This window comes from Rhinolophus sinicus, chromosome 3 (genome assembly GCF_057876585.1).
Source record: "Rhinolophus sinicus isolate RSI-liver-muscle chromosome 3, RSI-T2T, whole genome shotgun sequence".
Taxonomy (NCBI): domain Eukaryota; kingdom Metazoa; phylum Chordata; class Mammalia; order Chiroptera; family Rhinolophidae; genus Rhinolophus; species Rhinolophus sinicus.
Window position 1 is genome coordinate 61,998,730 of NC_142503.1, and position 17,104 is coordinate 62,015,833.

Here is a 17,104-nt window from a genome sequence, read left to right on the forward strand (position 1 = left end):
GCTTTCTGAGCATGAATGTTTTATAGGATCACAGTCGGTGCTGTGAGAACACATACTGCCAAGGGAGCTTTTTTCTTAACGTATTAATAAAGCCAGATCTTTTAAAATAACACCTCTCACCTCCTCCCCCTTCCCCAGCCCCAAACAGGCCCGGTTGAGGCAAGAGCTCCACTTTCAGAAGTCATTGGCAAAGTTCTGCTTTAATTTTGCTGTCTAGGAGTCTCCAAGTCCCCACCCTACCACCACCACCACCACCACCACCACCACCACCACCACCACCACCACCACCACCACCACCACCACCTCTAAAAACGCATTAACAGTCTCTTACACTCCAACCAGCTTGAAGTTTTGATATTCCAAGATTCCAAGTGCAGCACGGCCCAGGCAATAATACCACATTATCTGTGGGGAAGCCCACCCAGGTCCATGATGTGTAGCCCACCTGTCTGGAGATCAGCCTCAGACTTACTGGCCATGGGGTGTGTGGGGTGTGGATCCCCTCCAAGGCTGGGCCCCTCCTGACAGGGTCTACTCTGCAATGGGCCTCATCCTTTGTGTCACGCCCAGGAGCATGTCTTTGGGCCTAGGCTAACTTCCCTGCAGTTTGGGCACGCAAGGCAAGAGGGTCATGGGGGAGAACTCATATTTAACCACTGACTGCCTCCCAGGAAGTCTCAGGAAGCCCTCCCAAGCTGCCCGATGGCAGGGCGTGGGACTGGGGTGCAGTGGGTGCAGCAGGGTGCAGAAAGGGAGGGGAGCCGAGCTGCTGCCAAGCGCTAACCCATCTTTCCTGCTTTTCTTGAAATGAGATGTAAATATATTCATTACAGTGTGATCCCTCTGATGAAAACAGATAAACATTTTCATAGGTCGGAAACATATTTTTCAATTAATTTCAATATGGAGGCCCAAGCACAAGGCGCCAAGTGTGAGGACCAGCCTGGAAACCGAGGCCTGGGATGTACGCGGCACTTGCTCCAGTGTCCCGAGGTGACAGTGCTAACTTGGCTCTTGTAGACGGAGCTCGGACCCTTGCTCATAGCCTGGGCAATCCCGGAGACCTTTTTAAGCCTGGACCCAAACTCGGGGCAAACCGGAGTAGGAAGAGGACAGGCTTTCCTATGTCCTCGCAGACTCTGTCTGGGAACCAGGAGGCCCTAGGGCTGAGCGGAAGGGAGGATCAAGAGGTGCAGGGCGGCGGGCGGTCTTGGGGCGGCGGGCAGCGGGTTCTCCACTGTGGTCTCGGTTGTCCCCGCCTGCGTTACACACAGTGTTTTTCAGAGGTCTCTGTGTCCCAACCAGAGAGATAGAGCCCCCCAGGGACTTAGGGGCCATATGGGCTCCCTCGCGAGCAGGACAGGCTGCCCCGCGCCCTGCGGCTTTCCTTGGAGCGCGCAGCAGCCAGGACCTACGAATCTGCCCGCTCTAAGGGAAGATTTAGGAGCCGTGATCGCGGCATCTAAGCCACTGGTTGAGCCCTCCTATAACCAGGAAGAGTTCTTTCTGCTCCCGGCAATCCACGTAAAGGCGGCCGGGAGGGGGGTGACCAGTGGCCGCTGCGCAGGGCCTCCTCGTAGTGCAGAGGGGCAGCCCCCACTCAATGTCCTGTGCCTCCTCAGAGCTTGGGAGCCACTGGGCAGAAAGCAACGTGGAGCAGGTGGGAATCCACCTGGGTGGCCGCCCCGAGGCCCCTAAGCAGCGAGCCCGCCTTGGGGCCAAGCGCCAGGGGGAGCCGTGGAACCCGGGTATGAGCCCGCAGGCAGGTGGAGGCCAGCGGGTCATCTTGCAGCGCTCAGCCCCGCGTTGGCCTGCGGGGCCATCGCAGTCCTAAAGAGTTCGGAGAGGAGGGCTGGGCTGACTGGGCTGGGTAGAACCGAGGCGTCCTCCAGGGCCAGAGAAAACACATCTGATCTGTAGGAGAGCAGCCCACACAAGGTGACTTCCCTTTCGAAATTACCTGTGACATAGGAAAGTCAAACATTCCCTTTTCCAACCCACACACTTGCTGGGCCACTAGAACTTTAAGGGCTTTGAAGTGGGTTTAAACGACGTTAGCCACAAGCTTTGCTGAAAACATCAAAAAGGCCATCTCCGGACGTGCTTTCCTCGGGGACTCTCTAGTGAGTGAGGCTGCGGCTGGTCCGCCGCCAGGGGACAAGAACTGGCGCAAGGGAGTTAAAATATGACCTTTGCCCCCACCCGCCCACCCCAGCTTGCTGGCAGAAGCCCGGGGGTGGGTATGGGCATCCCTCCTGGCCAAGCGAACAGTCTTGGTCTCCCCCGACTCAGCACCTCGCTTTGGTTGGTGCTAGCGGTCTGGCGGCAGCAAAGGGTCTCGGTCAGTCGGCTCCCACAGGCCCCACTGCTCAGCTGTGCGCTCAAGGGGCACTGTGAATCCACCTGAGCTCATCTACTTGGAGCATGCAAAAATTTATTTAAAAAAAATCCTCCTCCTCCCTTCTCCTCCTCCTTCTCCTCCTCCTCTCATAGGCAGTCCTTGTGTCTCCTATAGTGGCAGAATCACCTCCCGGAAAGCTCCTTGATCTCGCAGAACAAATCACCCGAATATCTCTGCAAAGGGAAAACCATGAAGGAACGTGGAGAGGGTATGCAAGGAGACACAAGTGGGAACTAATAAAACTCTTGTTAGAGGGCCTGCTCAGCATCCGTGGCGTCACTGGGCCTTTTACTTGGAAAGCCAAAGAGTTGTATTCCTAAATGAGTTAAAGACCCATTTACCTCTGTCGTGTTCTATTCATCAAGCCACAAGTTGAGAGTTCCTAACATGAAACTATTTGTTTGCTTGCACAACCAGCTGGGCGCAATTTCACGTCTGAGATATCTATCTGAAAGTGCCTCTCATTTATTATCTCTCCTTGTCAGCGAATCTATTTTCCAGCTCCCCCTCCCCACCTTTGGAGTTTGTTTATATGTTTGTTTGTTTATGATGGGACTTCTTTGCTTGGGAGGACCTGGGTCTGGAATGCTCCCCAGGGAGAGGCCGCTCCCCGCGGGGTATCTGCTGCACCCAGGATGCGTGGGCCAGGAGGCAGCAGAGAGGCACTTGCCGCCACCATTGACCCCCACCAGCCGGCGGGTCAGGGTGCCGGGTTGGCAACGGTGGGCCTGGCGGGACACAGCGGAGATGCCTTTCTCCCTGAATGTCCTCCCTGCTAGCTCTCCCAGAGTAAGCCGCAACCACCTGTGCAAGGAGGGGTTGGGGCGAGAAGTCTGGAGGGGGACGGGGTGGGGGGGCAGCCTAGGAGCTTCTCTCAGAGATGGGGGCCTGAGATACGGATTTGAGAGATGCTTTCACAAAGCCTCACCTAATCCCATAGGGCCAATTTCTTCTCTGGGGCCCTGAGCGCCAGTGAGTAACCAAGATGTAAATAGTTGTGTGATGAGTTGGGGGAGGGGGCAGCGCATTTATTGTGTGCGAAGGGGAGAAGGCTGCACGTGGTTTCAATTTTAAAGCACAAAGAAATAACATGTAATGCAGAAAAGAGGTTTATGAATGTAATTGAGAGGAAAGAAAACAATTAGCATGGTGCAAGGTTGCACACTCGATTCTCCACCCCTCTCCTTCTCTTCTACCCTAATTTTGAGAAATCCGGATCAAGTGAATAGAATAGGTCTAGGCATTTGGATCAGGCTGACGAGGGAACCCCTGATGGAGATCACAGTGATGGTGGATAATGGTGTCTATCCATCCCCTAGTCTGCTAAGGCCTCCTCCAACCAAGCTGAAAGCAAGGGATCAAATCCCCAAGTCCAGCGTATAAAATATCCTCAGTTTTAAAAATGGAAAGGAGAAGGGGTACCTGTAAGGGAAGGGAGCTGGAGCAGACCAGGCTGGTCTCTGCAGGCTATCCTATTGTGTTGATTTACGAAGACATTTGCTGTATATAACGTTTAAAGCTGATAATATCATTGCGCAGCCAGATAAATAAAGCGTTGGCCCAACGGTGGGGTCAGCGATCGATCTCTGGGCTCAGAGGGAAAAGGAGAGAGACAGGGTCGTGCATGAGGCTCTGTCTGTGAGTTTGTCAGTCGGCACGCAGGAGCTCGAGTGTGTGTGAGCGTCAGGGTGTGCGAGAGAGAACCAAGTCTTCAGCTGGCCAAGGGGCTCATTAGCATTCCTAACCCATGGACCTGCGCTGACAACTAACAGAGATATCCCGCTCACCACCAGGCCTCCTCTCCTTTTGTCTTCAGATCTGCAGGAGAAAAAGATTTCTCGATGGAGGCTGGAGCCTGAACTTCCTATGTGGTTGTGGAAATTCAAGCTATATATATATTTAAAAAAGACCTTCCCGGATCTTGCCTGATCTTTCACTCTGCTTTTAAAAACTTCCCTCCTAAAGAAGGAACTTTTTTGCTTTTCTCTCTCAAAGTGTAATATGCTTGTTGAAACTCCAAATTTACATGAGGGAGAAAATCTTCTGAAAATATTTTGCCATTTCTCCTTGTTGACTTGCAGAGAGGTGGATGTTTATATGTCTGGCTCACATACACATGTAAAACTGGTACTTTTAGTTAAAGACTTCTAGAACATAGCAACCAGGGATCGTTTGAGCTTTTTGTTTCTTTTCTTCTGCATGGTTTTGTTTTTGTTATGATAAAAAATCATTTTATTTTCTATAAAAACGTCCTGCTTATTACTTTATCACTCTCCCTTGTTTAAATAAAGTAAATCATTCAAAATTAAATGGGATCTAATTTTATGTTAACTATCAGAAAGAAGCAATTATAGAGGCCTCCACTATTTTAAGAAACATTTTTAAATTATACTCGTTCATGCAGTTTTAATCACCTTACACCTATTTTGGGGAAAATATCTCACAGGGATAAATATGTATCCACTTTGCTCTGCTGGATCCTGTGCCTGGAACTCCATCAAATGAGGCAGATAGTTTTACATTGGAGTGTACAAATTATCCCATGTTGACAGATGTTTGTCACTTAGTAACTTCTTTCCAAGTTTTTCCCCCTCCCCTAGCCTTCTTTCTAGCTTGCTTTGTTGTTTTAAAATATGCATGTCTCTCACTGGAATGCCAGTCACGAGTGCAAACTTTGTGTCCAACCTCCCACATGAAATGATCCTTTTAGAGGGAACTCGATATGTCTCAATCTGCACTTCACTCAAAGGCTCTGGGTACAGGCCACTCACTCACTGGTCCTGGCTCCCAAATAACTCAGCAGAAACGAGTTTCCAACTAGAAATCCCCTCGAATGTCTCCCAGGGAAGAAATATAGCTCCTATAATTAAAGGAGGCAACGGCCAGAGGGGAAATGCAGCCGGCAGCCAAAAAAAAAAAAAGTAAGAGTTTTATTTATTTGCTGATTGAACGTGGGTTGTTATAACCAGCTGGTTTATCCACACTGAAAGTGCTGGAGGTTTGTACTGTATGTGCACAAGAGGGAGAGGTGGGGAGGCAAGGAAGGGAAGGGGAGGATGACATGAAATAGGAAGAATGAAAGAGACAAGGACAATATTGGGAGAGAGAAAATGATCTCTTGGGACAATGTAAGGAAATTTCCCAGCACCAGATTTGAGTAAAAACTTGTAGCTGAGAAAAATAGGGGTGGGGGACTCCGAGGAGATGAGGGGGTAATTATAGTAAACTCTTAAATGTGGGGTATCATCAGGAAAAGGAGGATTCTAACTGTTTTCACTAGCAAAGTAATGTGACAGCAGGAAAATTATTAGCTGTGCTGTGTGTGGCGGTTTTGGTATGTGGGGGGCGGAATTATAAGGAGAGAGGAACCTGAGAGAAGGGAAGAACCTGCAGGAGTCAAAGCAGAAGTGTCACGGAGCCAGAAGCCCTCCACCCTCCTTGGCAAAAGTTGCCTAGGAGGTGTGGATGTGAAATCTTCTCTAGAAGATATCAGTTTTGCATCTTACTTTTCTTAAGTTTTATCTATTTGAGCTGATTCTGGCAAACACTTATAGGATGCTTCAACTCACAGGATGAAGAACACCTCCCAATCTCTTCCGACCACCCCACAAAAGCTTCAAAACAGAAGGAGTACTCAGGCTGGGCCGCTCATTTCTATTAAAAAGGCAAAACTTTAGCACTGATGAAAAACAGATGAATTTTTTCTCCCTCTCTCTGAAACAGTTACTCTCTTTTACTGATGTGAAGTGACGTCAGCAATGCCTGTCCTATCCCCTTGGAGAGAAGGAAAGAGGAGGAGGGGTGGAAGGAGGGAGCTGGGAGAAAGGACTAGAGAAAAAGAGAAAGAACGAGCAAAGAGAAGAGGGAGAAGGGAGGGGTGGGGAGGAGAGAATGAGAATGAATATCCTACACTTTTTGGCCAAAATTCCACAAAGAGTGGGCAAAACAATGCTTTAGAAGCCGGTGATTGATAGGACACCTTTCTCTACCCTCACCCGATCTACATATTCTAACATATGGAAAGCTTACAGGCCCTGTGCACTTATAGAAGCCGATAATGCATTAGCTCTCAGCAATATTTACAGCACCACTTTTAATACACACCAGATGGTTCGCGACTGTGCCGCCTCAGCCAGCTCACTCCCCGATTTTACTCGGCGGCACTTTGTTGCAATTACGCTCCATGCTGAGACCAATTTTATTGGTGACCTATTTTTCATATTTGCAGCATTTTATGTTAAAAACCTCTTCTCTGGCCTCTTTGTAAAGGGCAGCGCTCGGGAAGAGAGAGCTGAGGAGGACGGCGGGGCTGTCTAGGTGGATATTAATATTTATCATGACGTTACCTACCTCGGGTTTAAGTGAGTAAACCGAATAGACATAAGTACTCGGGTCATTATGTTTGTTCACTCACCCCCTGTTTGTCAGACCCCCACGGACTGTCTACACGGCACGCTTGCCTCAGAGTCAATACATCGGACCATAAATATTGTATTCCATTAATTATCACACCACTGGCTTATCCTGGGCGCCGGCGTCCTCCAGCGACGCAGGGCAAATGAGGACGCTTCCTGAGCATATTTCTAGGCTGGGAACCCCGCTGAAATTTCCGCAGTGCCTGGGAATTCCTAGAGTCCGAACGCCTGGCTCACCTCGGGCTGGGCCTGCGGCTGGCTGGCGCGGTGGAGGGGTGCGGCGGACGAAGGCCCGACGCCGCCAGGAGCGCTCAGTACCTGTTATCTTGCCACGCAGAAGGCCACAGGGAGAATCCCATTGGGCACGCCGGGAAAGGCTTTCAACTTTATCTCCCGCCATGTAAATATTCCCGAGTGCCCGACTGAGGGACTTTGTTTTGCACCGAACAATATAAATATCCTATTTGCTGCAACGCAGGTGTGCTCTTCCTATCCAAACTCCTTTTTTCTCCTCGTTTATAGTGACTCTTTATATAGCCTTCCCCAGGTTAAAAAAAAAACCACAGATGTTTACTTTATTGATATAACCTGTACCATGGTTAAGCTGAGAATAATATGCCTCAACTAACAGTCATTTAGCAAATAATAGAGGCGTTCTGGATGCTTTCCAACGTTACACATGTACTTGGTCATAAAATGATACGTGAAAAAATTAACATCTGCTTTCCTAAAATAAAGTGTGCCAAGTAGCTTTTTATGAATGCTTTCCTCATTTTAAAAAGAAATATGGAGAGATAAACTGGCACCCAGATGTATAGCATATTTATAATGGTTTTAGGACTTAAAGGTAGCTATTCATTGCACAAGCCATTTAAAAACTGACGGTTTAAAAGCTACTTAACCCCAGACATCTTCGAATCCTGAAGAGTCTTTCAAATTTTATTATTTAAAGAGGAATTTACTGTAATTTAATTGTGTATCAAGGCAGAAGTATGTGCAAGTCAGGCACTGCAGCCTGAGCTCAACAGAAATTCCAACTTGCCTTTTATTTACCTAATTTCTCAGCAAGGTTCCCAGGCCCTTAAGGAGGCAGAGTTGGAAAGTTGAGTTGGGCCCTTTTTTTGTTGTTGTTTAATTCCACTATTAGGAAATGAGGCCTACCTTTGAATTATTTCATTAGGATTTGGCCTTTTGGGGGAAGGGGTGGGAACCATAATCATTAGTGGCTTTTTATTATTTCTACAATAAATGGCTAGATTCTTTGTTGAATAAGCTGCTTGAATGTTTTGCAGATGTTCCACTTAGACCAAATCTGACCCCCTATTTCCTCCCAAATAAGTCGCTTAAACTCTCCCATCAGTGCGTTTACTCGAGAGCAGACTTCCCCATCCTGGCAAGTTTATAAATGTAGAACATATTCTTATGAAATTTCCACCTAACTGCACACACACACACACATACTCCCACCCACTGAGCCTCTGAGCGTGGCAGAGGGTAAGAGAAAAGAAAAAAAGACCAGAAACTGGTGAGGCGGAATGGCAGGAGGAGGGAAGTCGGAGCAGTGGTTATACCCTTGAGCGGAGGCACGCCCTCCCTGGGCCCCTCAACACCACCCCCCGCCCCCGCTTTGTGCCTTTGGTTAGAAACGTGAGGGGTGGCCCAGGTCCGTTTCCCCCAAAGTGATGGGAAATTTGATTTGCCAAGTGCTTGGGGCGTCCGCCCAAGGTGTTTGGACCATCCGGGTGAACGGAGGCCAAGCCTCAGGCTGCTGGGAGCATCCCTTCAGCGGCACCGCCCCAGCCGCTGCGGCCGCGCGTGGGAACCGCGGGGCTTAACAAAGGGCTCCGTGGGGCGCGGGCACGTGACGAGCCCGAGCGCCGTGTCGCGGGCCGGTCGTCGGGAGGGGCCGCCAGCCTGGGTACCGTGTGGCTTCTTGACAGAAAAGGCACTGCCGGCCTCAGGCTGGCTGCGCCCGCCGCGCTCTGCCGGGAGGAGAAGTACTTGTCTGGGTCCGCGTTGGAGAAGCCGCACCTCTCATCTCTCCGGCTCTTACTTGAAAAGCACTTGGAAGAAACTGTGCGGGGAGGGCCGCGGGGTGGGCCGGGGCCAGGCTGAGGGGGGGGGCCGGCCTGTGGGTGGATGGGAGGAGGTGGAAGAAACAGCTCCTTTCTGAGTGACAGGACTCCTTTTGAAAGGGCAAACAGGGAAGAAAAAAAAAAATAAGCTCCGAATGTGAATAGGAGAATTTTCTAGGTTTAGGAGAGTTTACTTCCCCTCCCCCCTTTAAAGCTAGAGATCTTTCTTTTTTCTTTTCTTTCTTTTTTAGGTAGGAAGTGAGTGTGCAAACGTGTCTTGATGTATTTTAGGAGCAAGAATGATCCATTATTTTTTTAAAAATCTTAAAGATTTTAGGTTGGTAAAAATTATTGAAACATTTTAACATGATTTCGTGGACTCACTCACCAGAGTGGATAAGGCAGCAGAGCAGTCACGCTTTCAGACAGAGGTCTTTAGTCAAAGATGGCATATTTGTGGGGGAAACAAAGAGAATATCTTACAAAGTTCTCCTTCACTCCGATAGCAAAACCTGTCCCATCTTTACTTCTTCCTAGAAAAGAGATAGTGTCCTTGTTTGAACACCTCTAAGGTGATTATTGGATGCCTCTGTGAGAAATCAGTTTTGGAGAGGAAAGCTCATCACACACACACACACACACACACACACACACACACACACACACACACACAGATTTTAAAAGCCTGCCTGTATTTATAATTTAACCTTAGAAACACTTTTATTATCTCCATTCTCAACCCCAGCTTTTTATCTTGAATTGTGGAAGGACCATGCCTTATAGTGAAGAAAACCGTCTTTTAAAAAAGATTTAAACTCACAGTACCCCTTGTTTGTTGTTGTTACCATGATTATGATGGTTATTATGTCATCCCCTCCTTTTTGCACTTGATCTGATGAGAGAACTTTTTTAAAGAGTGTGAAATGAAGGACACAAAGACAGTATATTAATGAAAAGAAGAAAGTGGCCCTTTTAATGAGAACTAAAGAAAACCCAAATGTAGATGAAGTGTACCGTAAAAGCTGCTTCAAAGTCCATCTTAATTCCCTTGGGCTCAGTCATCATGAACATGTGATAATTGGGAGTTCTGCACGGAGGTAAGGCAGCCACGGGGTGGGGAGGCATGCAGATTTGCCTCCCTGCCCTCTAATTCCAAATACAGTTTAACCAAGAACTTGGAGATCTGACAGAACCCATATTTGGCTAATTCACTTTCAAATGCTACCTGCCCATTAAAATATATATTTTTTTCTTCCTAGCTAACTGTGCTCACTAAGGGAACTTCATCCTCTGCCCCTTCCCTACCCCCCAGCAGGTTGGTATATGCTGGGCCATATTCTAAGTTTTTATTATTTTGTGATCAACTCTGTTTAATTTTCTATTTATTTTCGAACCTCAGCCTTTCTGGATCACAAAAGTCCCCACAAGCAACACAGCAATAAATCCGAACAAAAATAAGACAGATTTCCTCATCGATGTGTAATAAAGTTAAAGGACATTGTTTTGTCAGACAAGCGCTAAGTAGAAAATAAATCTCAGAGTCTGGGGAAACAAAACAGAGCGCTGCTGGCATGTGTGTAAATTTACTTTTAAAAGCAATAAATCAATGTTAAATTAAACAGCTGGGTACCCTGTCTAGGAAAAGATTCCGTGTTTAAGAAGACCTTGATGGGAGAAATGTGCTATTTAACAAGACACCAAAAAAAAAAAGTTAAATTTTTATTGTGATCTGAGGCAAGACTGTCCTGGGAACTTCTCTGAAGTTCAGAGAGGAAGAGAAGAAGAGTCAGTATAAATTGTATCCACTTTCCATTTCCAGATCTTTACATAGGCTTTCAGGCATAAGGAGACAAGGAGGTTTCATAGAAATGTTTTAGATGTTTTGGAAATTGTTAACTAAGCTCTGACATTCTCTCTTTATTGGCTTAGGTTTGTTGGGTGAGTTGTGATTTTTGTGGGATTTTTGTTCTGTAAATACTATAACCTGTGGAGATATTTTAATAAGCACTTTGAGCATATTCTTACCTAATGCTTCCTTTATTCTCAATGGAGTTGTTTTGCACAGTAAACAGCATAGTAGGAAAATAAAGAGAACTGTTATTTCATATCTGTTATGCCTCTTATCATTGAGAAGCAAACCTGAGATTGGAGTAGCATTTAAAACTCAATTGGAATACTTTAATATTCATTTTTAAAGGTCTGTTTGGTTGGTTGTTAGTTATTTTCTCACAAAACACTTCACTGGGAAAAATTGTATGTCTGCAGTGGGGCCAGGGGACAGAACAATAGAAAACCTAAGCTCTGGCTCTGTATTCCAAGAACAATGTGAATCAATGAGTTATTACAAAGGCAATATTCAATAGCAGGAAATTAGGACTAGTTTAAGGCTAGCATGTATATAAACTGGGTCCCCCCTCCCCGCCAATCTTAAAATGAAATTCCAGAAAGACTCAACAGAAGTACTTTAGAAAGCAGATATATTGAGATTAAGCCTCTTAGTCTTTTGAATTCAGTGTGACTGGTATAGTTCTTGCCTATACAGAAACCAGCAGATTATTCTTTACTTTCTTTAGATCATAATCCCAGAAGCTTTGTTTTGTTAACCTAGTTCCTCAGAATATTCCTATAATTAGGTAACATCATTCAAACCTAAAAAAAATGGGAAAAATGCTGTTTTTCCCCCTCAAGCTACAAACTAACGGGCATTTGGCAGCATGCTAGCTACCTTTGACTTTTCTTCAGCCAAAGGAAATATCAAAGACCTGGTTGCCTGGAGAAGAATAAAGTTATACTATTCATATTTGGAAGGCAGCATTCAGTTTCCATGACCGTCTGTGGCTTAAGTAACTGTGTCCTATGCCACTCAGAGATAGCTCGGATTGCCTGTCAGGAGACGATTGGGCAGCCTTGCAAACTCAGAATGACTTCTCAGATCCTGCTAGGTCTTCCCAGCGATGAGCTTTCCTCTGCGCTGAAGCCCTGGGAGTCAAGTCAGCCCAAGGTGAGCTTTCCAGGCGCTGCTCTTTGTCCCCATCTGGAGAGGAAGGTGCAGAATTAGACATTGGGCTGGTTGGGGGAGGTTGGTGGTGGAGGGGTGGGAATGGAAAGGCCGCTCGTTCTAATTAAAGACAATAAGCAATCCTGTGAGGCGCTGTCCTTTAGCCTTAGCTTGAGGCAGAAAGGGTCTGTCTCACCTCAGTAGTTAAGTTTGTTTGAGCTGGCTGGTGGGGCGAAGAGCAGAAACCTGCAGATAGTGCTGGGCTCAGGTGAGACTGAGCTGGTGGTTAAGGAGCAGCAAGTGTATCTTGAAGTGAGCCTTTGCTTCCCAATTTCCTGGTTTCTCGGGTGTGTGCTTGACTCCGGCACACTTTGATTCTAACTTTGCTTGCTAGATGGCGCTCGGTGTCTCAGGACCTTCCATTTCAGAATTAAAGCGGCTTTTTAGCACCGTTGTTCTCAACTAGTTGTGGGCATTTGATTAGCATAGTGCTGGTAATGTTATTATTGCCCTTGTTTTTGTCACCCTTTTCCACTTTTTAATTAAGGGAGTGTCCAAGTGGGAGCTGCTCATCTTAACCCATACAATAATAAAATTGAGTGAAACTGTGCACCTGAATTTAGGGCACATTTATGGCTCAATTACTCGTTCTGATGCATTTTAAAGCACTTTAGTAACTTTTCCTCCAGTAATCTGATCGAGGTTTTCAGGAAGGAGATAAATCAGAAGGCCCAGATGGTTATTTACTATCCTTCAGGTTTACCATTAGTGTCTCCACCTCTAGCTCCCACCACTACCACCCATTCCCATTTCAGGATTAATTAAGATGATATTAGGGAACTTATTACTTTCATTTATCATTATGGTATATCATTAATTGATTTAATAATTATTATAATTTCTTTAAAGCTCAAAATATGAGAATTCATGTCCACAAAGAGATGTGTTTTTATATTAGAATACAAGCCACCACAAAGCTTGTTTCATGTGAAGGATGATTTCTGGATTCTAATGTCTACTTATTTTAATTATTGGGTGTTTCTTCTCAGATATTCAAAACACTTTTTTAAAGAACTCTTTTGTGTCGAAGCACAATGAGACAGAAAATCAATAGTTCTAAGTTTCTGATGGAAAAAATTAAGATGAGCCTAAAGGACCTGTATATTGTTTTATCCAATGAAGATGTCACTTTCACGGCACCCTCCTTCTCTCATACCATTGTGTGTCCCTTAAAGAAAAGGTTGCAGGTGAAGAAGGCAAAAAAAAAAGAAAGAAAGAAAGAAAGAAAGAAAGAAAGAAAGAAAGAAAGAAAAAAGAAAGAGAAAGAAAACCTCTATATAGACATTTTACAAACACTTTAACAAAAGAGAGTTTCACTTGTTACTTGCTTTTAGGATTTAGAGAGCCAATTTGTATAGATATGTTCTACCTCTGGGAAAACCAATAGCACTCTGAGCTGGGTGGGTGGTTTGGAAACCTTTCGTTAAACTTTGGCTGCTTGGGTGAAGAACCCCGCAAAGTCTCTCTCTAGGTGTTAGGCTGAAACTAGCAGGCGCTGAAAACCTAAAGCGGAAAATTTACAACTTGATCAGCCCCAGCCACACACCAAAAAATCTGCTACTGGTGCAAACATATGTTCCAGATTAAGTTAAGCAAATGGCTCTCGTTTTCTCAGGGTTGAAAGTTGATCATGAGAATTCAAATTTGAGTGAGTTGTGCTTCCAGTGGATCAACAGATCCTCAAAAGCTTATAAATCCCTCCCAACACTTAACTCGAGGAATTTCATATATTTTATTAACTTCTTGAGAGCCCAGTTTAGAATCTCCTGCATATTTAATCCAATCAGGTATTACTTTCCAGAAACACGTATAGTTTTAAAAGTGACTAAGTTAAAAACTAGGTGTGTTCTTCCCTCTAAAGTTCAACAGCGAAATAGCTAATGTGTAACTCAGGTATTTTAATGCTTTGTCTATTTCCTCATATACATGTCTATTTCCTCACAACTTTAAAAGACAGAAAATAAATGGTTGAATTTATTTTAAAGTTCCTTTAAAGTTCGAATTGCCAGAGGAGTAGGTGATTTTTTTTTAAAAAAACAAAACAGCATGAGACAAAATAAAGGAGTGTTAGCAAAACCTTTAATTATGTTAGGAAAGACTAAAATCATGGTGTTTCTCTTAATGGGGGTAACTGTCTTTTGCAACCTCCCTGTGGTCATCCAGCCATATCCCAGCTCAATTATTTGAAGACTTGTCTGGTTGCTAAGATGTCTTTTAAGAAAGTTTAGGATTAACTCCCGACTTTTTAAGATAGCTAGCTCCCTGGGCAAATTGCAGAGGATGGAGTGAGGCATCAGACACCTCTGGCCCTTCCGATGTAATCGCGGAGGTCCGTCCCCTCCGCAGTCGATCGCTCTTACCTACTACCAGCATTCGAGAGATCATCCCGCAGATTTTAACCAACATTGTCATTTTGAAGTTTGGTAGTTATTGTTTACATTTCTTCCTTCCCCAAGGTGTCTTGGCCAGTGTTTAAGAGATTATTGATTTCCAAGAAACTTTGGTTTTGTTTTGTTTTTTTATAACATATGAGATACACACTTTTCCTTAACTAAATAGGCAGTGTATATTTGACATTGACAAATGAGAAAGAGACAAGGAAACTATTTTAAAAGACTTTTAAGGGGGAGAAATGGATGGAACAGTAGCAATCCTCTAGAAAACCAGAGTTGGAATTAAAGAAAAGGCTTGATAAAAAGGGGAATGGCTATCTACGCTGTAAATGGTTTAAAGTAGCATCAAATACACACAGGTGGTGAGCAAACATCGTTGGAGAATCTACTTTGGGGGGGGGGAGGCTAATCAGTATCACTCAATGTTTTGATTTGTTATTTTTCTTTAAATGAGCTTCTTGTATTTCTCTTCTCCACATTTTTATCTCTGGCAAAGTGGTCCTGAAATATTCACCCAGCTCTGGGAATTTCTGATTGATTTAAAATAGCCCAGAAAAGTTCTTCTGAAACTGTCAAGAATATACTTTTTTTCAAGTAAGAAATTCCTGATTATTTAAATGAAGATTTTAACTACCCTGTCCCCCAGGTCATAAGGAAAATCCCTGGTGAAGGTGATTCCCCAAAACCCAAATGCTAGGCACCCAGTGCTAGCATTTAACCCCCAAATTGTGCTATCTATTTAACCCCCAAATTTCATAATTCCCCTGCACCCACAAAGGAAACCCCCATGTCTCCCCCGCCTCACACTTGATTCCTTCTCTTGCTCCCGAACCTCCGGAAGGTAAGAATAACACATATCATTTATCAAAAGATGGAAGCTCAGTTCATGGACCAAGTTCCTGAAAATTATACCAGCAAAAGGCATGCAAACATTATGGAGATATTTCAGTTAGGATCTTGGGAGGTGGACCCCAGTCTAGAATATGTGAGTCTCCAAGTCACTATTATTCAACAGGTCCCCTTTACGACCCTGCACATTGGAGCTACCAAACTGCCTCAACATGAGTTCTCCCCAGTTTTCGTGGGAGGGTCATGCCGCTGGTTCAAATAGCCCCCGGCATGGCGGAGTTTTTCCAATAGCACAGACATGTCTTAATATTTGAGCCAAACGATTCTTGTGACCCTAAGAATGACTAAACTATGAAGAAAAACCATCTTTGAGGAGAACTCAGCAGTGACTTTGCACACTAAAAAGGGGCAAAAACTTTATGTAAGCAGCGCTTCATGAGAACGACTACATTGTTAACCTATAAAATAGTTAATAAACTATTTGTATGTCTTAAGGGATATAAAACACAGTGCTAAACTGAAGAATCACGGAAATTTTTCATTATAATATTATGTCAAATAGAGAATACTTTTATTCTGAAGTGTATTGTATGTAATTCGTGTAACTAACTATACAGAAGCAATTTGAAATCAGTTTATCAAGGCTATTTTACAGGAAAGACATGCCTTCACTTAAGATATGAGGGTTCTCTCCCCTTTTCACATTCCTGGCCATTACTGGTAAAGTTTGGATTAAGTTGGTTTGAAACTATTTTTGTACAATTGATATTTAATAAAAATCTTGTTTTGGGCCACCCCCCTGCTCTAAACATAACATTTTCGTCTTCAAAGTCAGTTCAAGAGATTAGATGAGTAGAACAGGGTTCCAGTGGGAGGGACGAGATTTCACTCAAAGCCCAACAAGTGAGGCGACTTTCACTAAGGCCAGGTGTAATTTGAAATCTTATAAATTAATCTTGACGTAGGAGTGGTGACTTAAATGTTTTCAGGGAGACCATGCAATGAAAAGGACACCACACGGAAGTGATCTTCCTTTCTTGTACTTAGCTTAACGGCAGGAAAAAAGAAAGCCAAAAGGGGGACGTGAGGAAGTTTGGAGCTTGAAGTTGAGGTCTGCAAGGAGGAGGAGAAGTGGTCGTGGGTATTGAACCAGACGCGCCCCCTTTTTAGTGCTGTCAGATAAGTTGTTGTCAGGTTCTTTAGCCTCCCGGCCAGGCTCCCGCTGCCCAGCCACCTCCCTCGGGGCTGTGATAACTGCTAGTACCTGGGCGCACCAGATGGATCCGACAGCTCCGGCCACGCGCAGAGCCGTGAGACCTCGGGTCGGGTGTGTCTGGACGTACATCTCCTGAAACACAGGTTTCTTGCGACTGAGAGCCCCAGCCCAGGGAGAATGTGCTTACAGTACAGACACACCTCTTAGACCGGAGCCAGTACAGATCTGGCCAGCTACCGGGTGGTGGTAAAAAGGTGGCCAAAAAAAAAAAAAAAAAAAAAAAAAGTTGTGTGGATAAGACTTCTACCACAAAAATGACTGAGAGTGGCTCTGCTTTTATCAGAAAGTAGAGGCAAAATCGGGGAGCAGGCAAATGGTTTGTCAACTCTGGGGCACTCGGTTAAGCATGGAGCAAACAAGACTGCCCACTCACAAACTGCATACTTTTTGAACTAATTGTCGCTCTGGGCTGCGACGGTAATATTTCAACAGCCAGTTTCCTATGGTGAGGGAGTGGTCAGAGAGAAGAATCAGGCCAGGGCCAGAACTTCGGGGTTCTGGCAAAGGGGAGCGGGAAGGGGGCGCGCTGAGCGCTGTCCATGGTGCTGGGAAGAACGCGGCTTCATGTCGCTGTCCCCACACAGAGCTCAGGTGTAAAAATGGAACGAGAAACCAACAACTAGTGCGGCTGGGAATT

The 17,104-nt window shown here is 45.2% G+C and overlaps 2 long non-coding RNA genes across 3 annotated transcripts in view; both read left to right on the forward strand.

The window, feature by feature from the left end:
* The first annotated feature begins 5,131 nt into the window (after positions 1-5,131).
* On the forward strand, positions 5,132-7,573 carry LOC148758498 (uncharacterized). The gene is made up of 2 exons (XR_016020698.1): positions 5,132-5,322; positions 5,973-7,573. It is a non-coding gene; the product is annotated as an uncharacterized LOC148758498 (long non-coding RNA).
* Positions 7,574-10,957: 3,384 nt separating this feature from the next.
* LOC109434639 (uncharacterized) overlaps positions 10,958-17,104 on the forward strand; it is a 46,248-nt gene continuing 40,101 nt past the window's right edge. Inside the window, exon 1 of one of the 2 annotated variants that reach the window (XR_002135845.3) lies at positions 10,958-11,892. This is a non-coding gene — a long non-coding RNA (uncharacterized LOC109434639). The remainder of the gene's footprint in view (positions 11,893-17,104) is intronic. The other variant, XR_012494991.2, reaches the window with a different exon arrangement.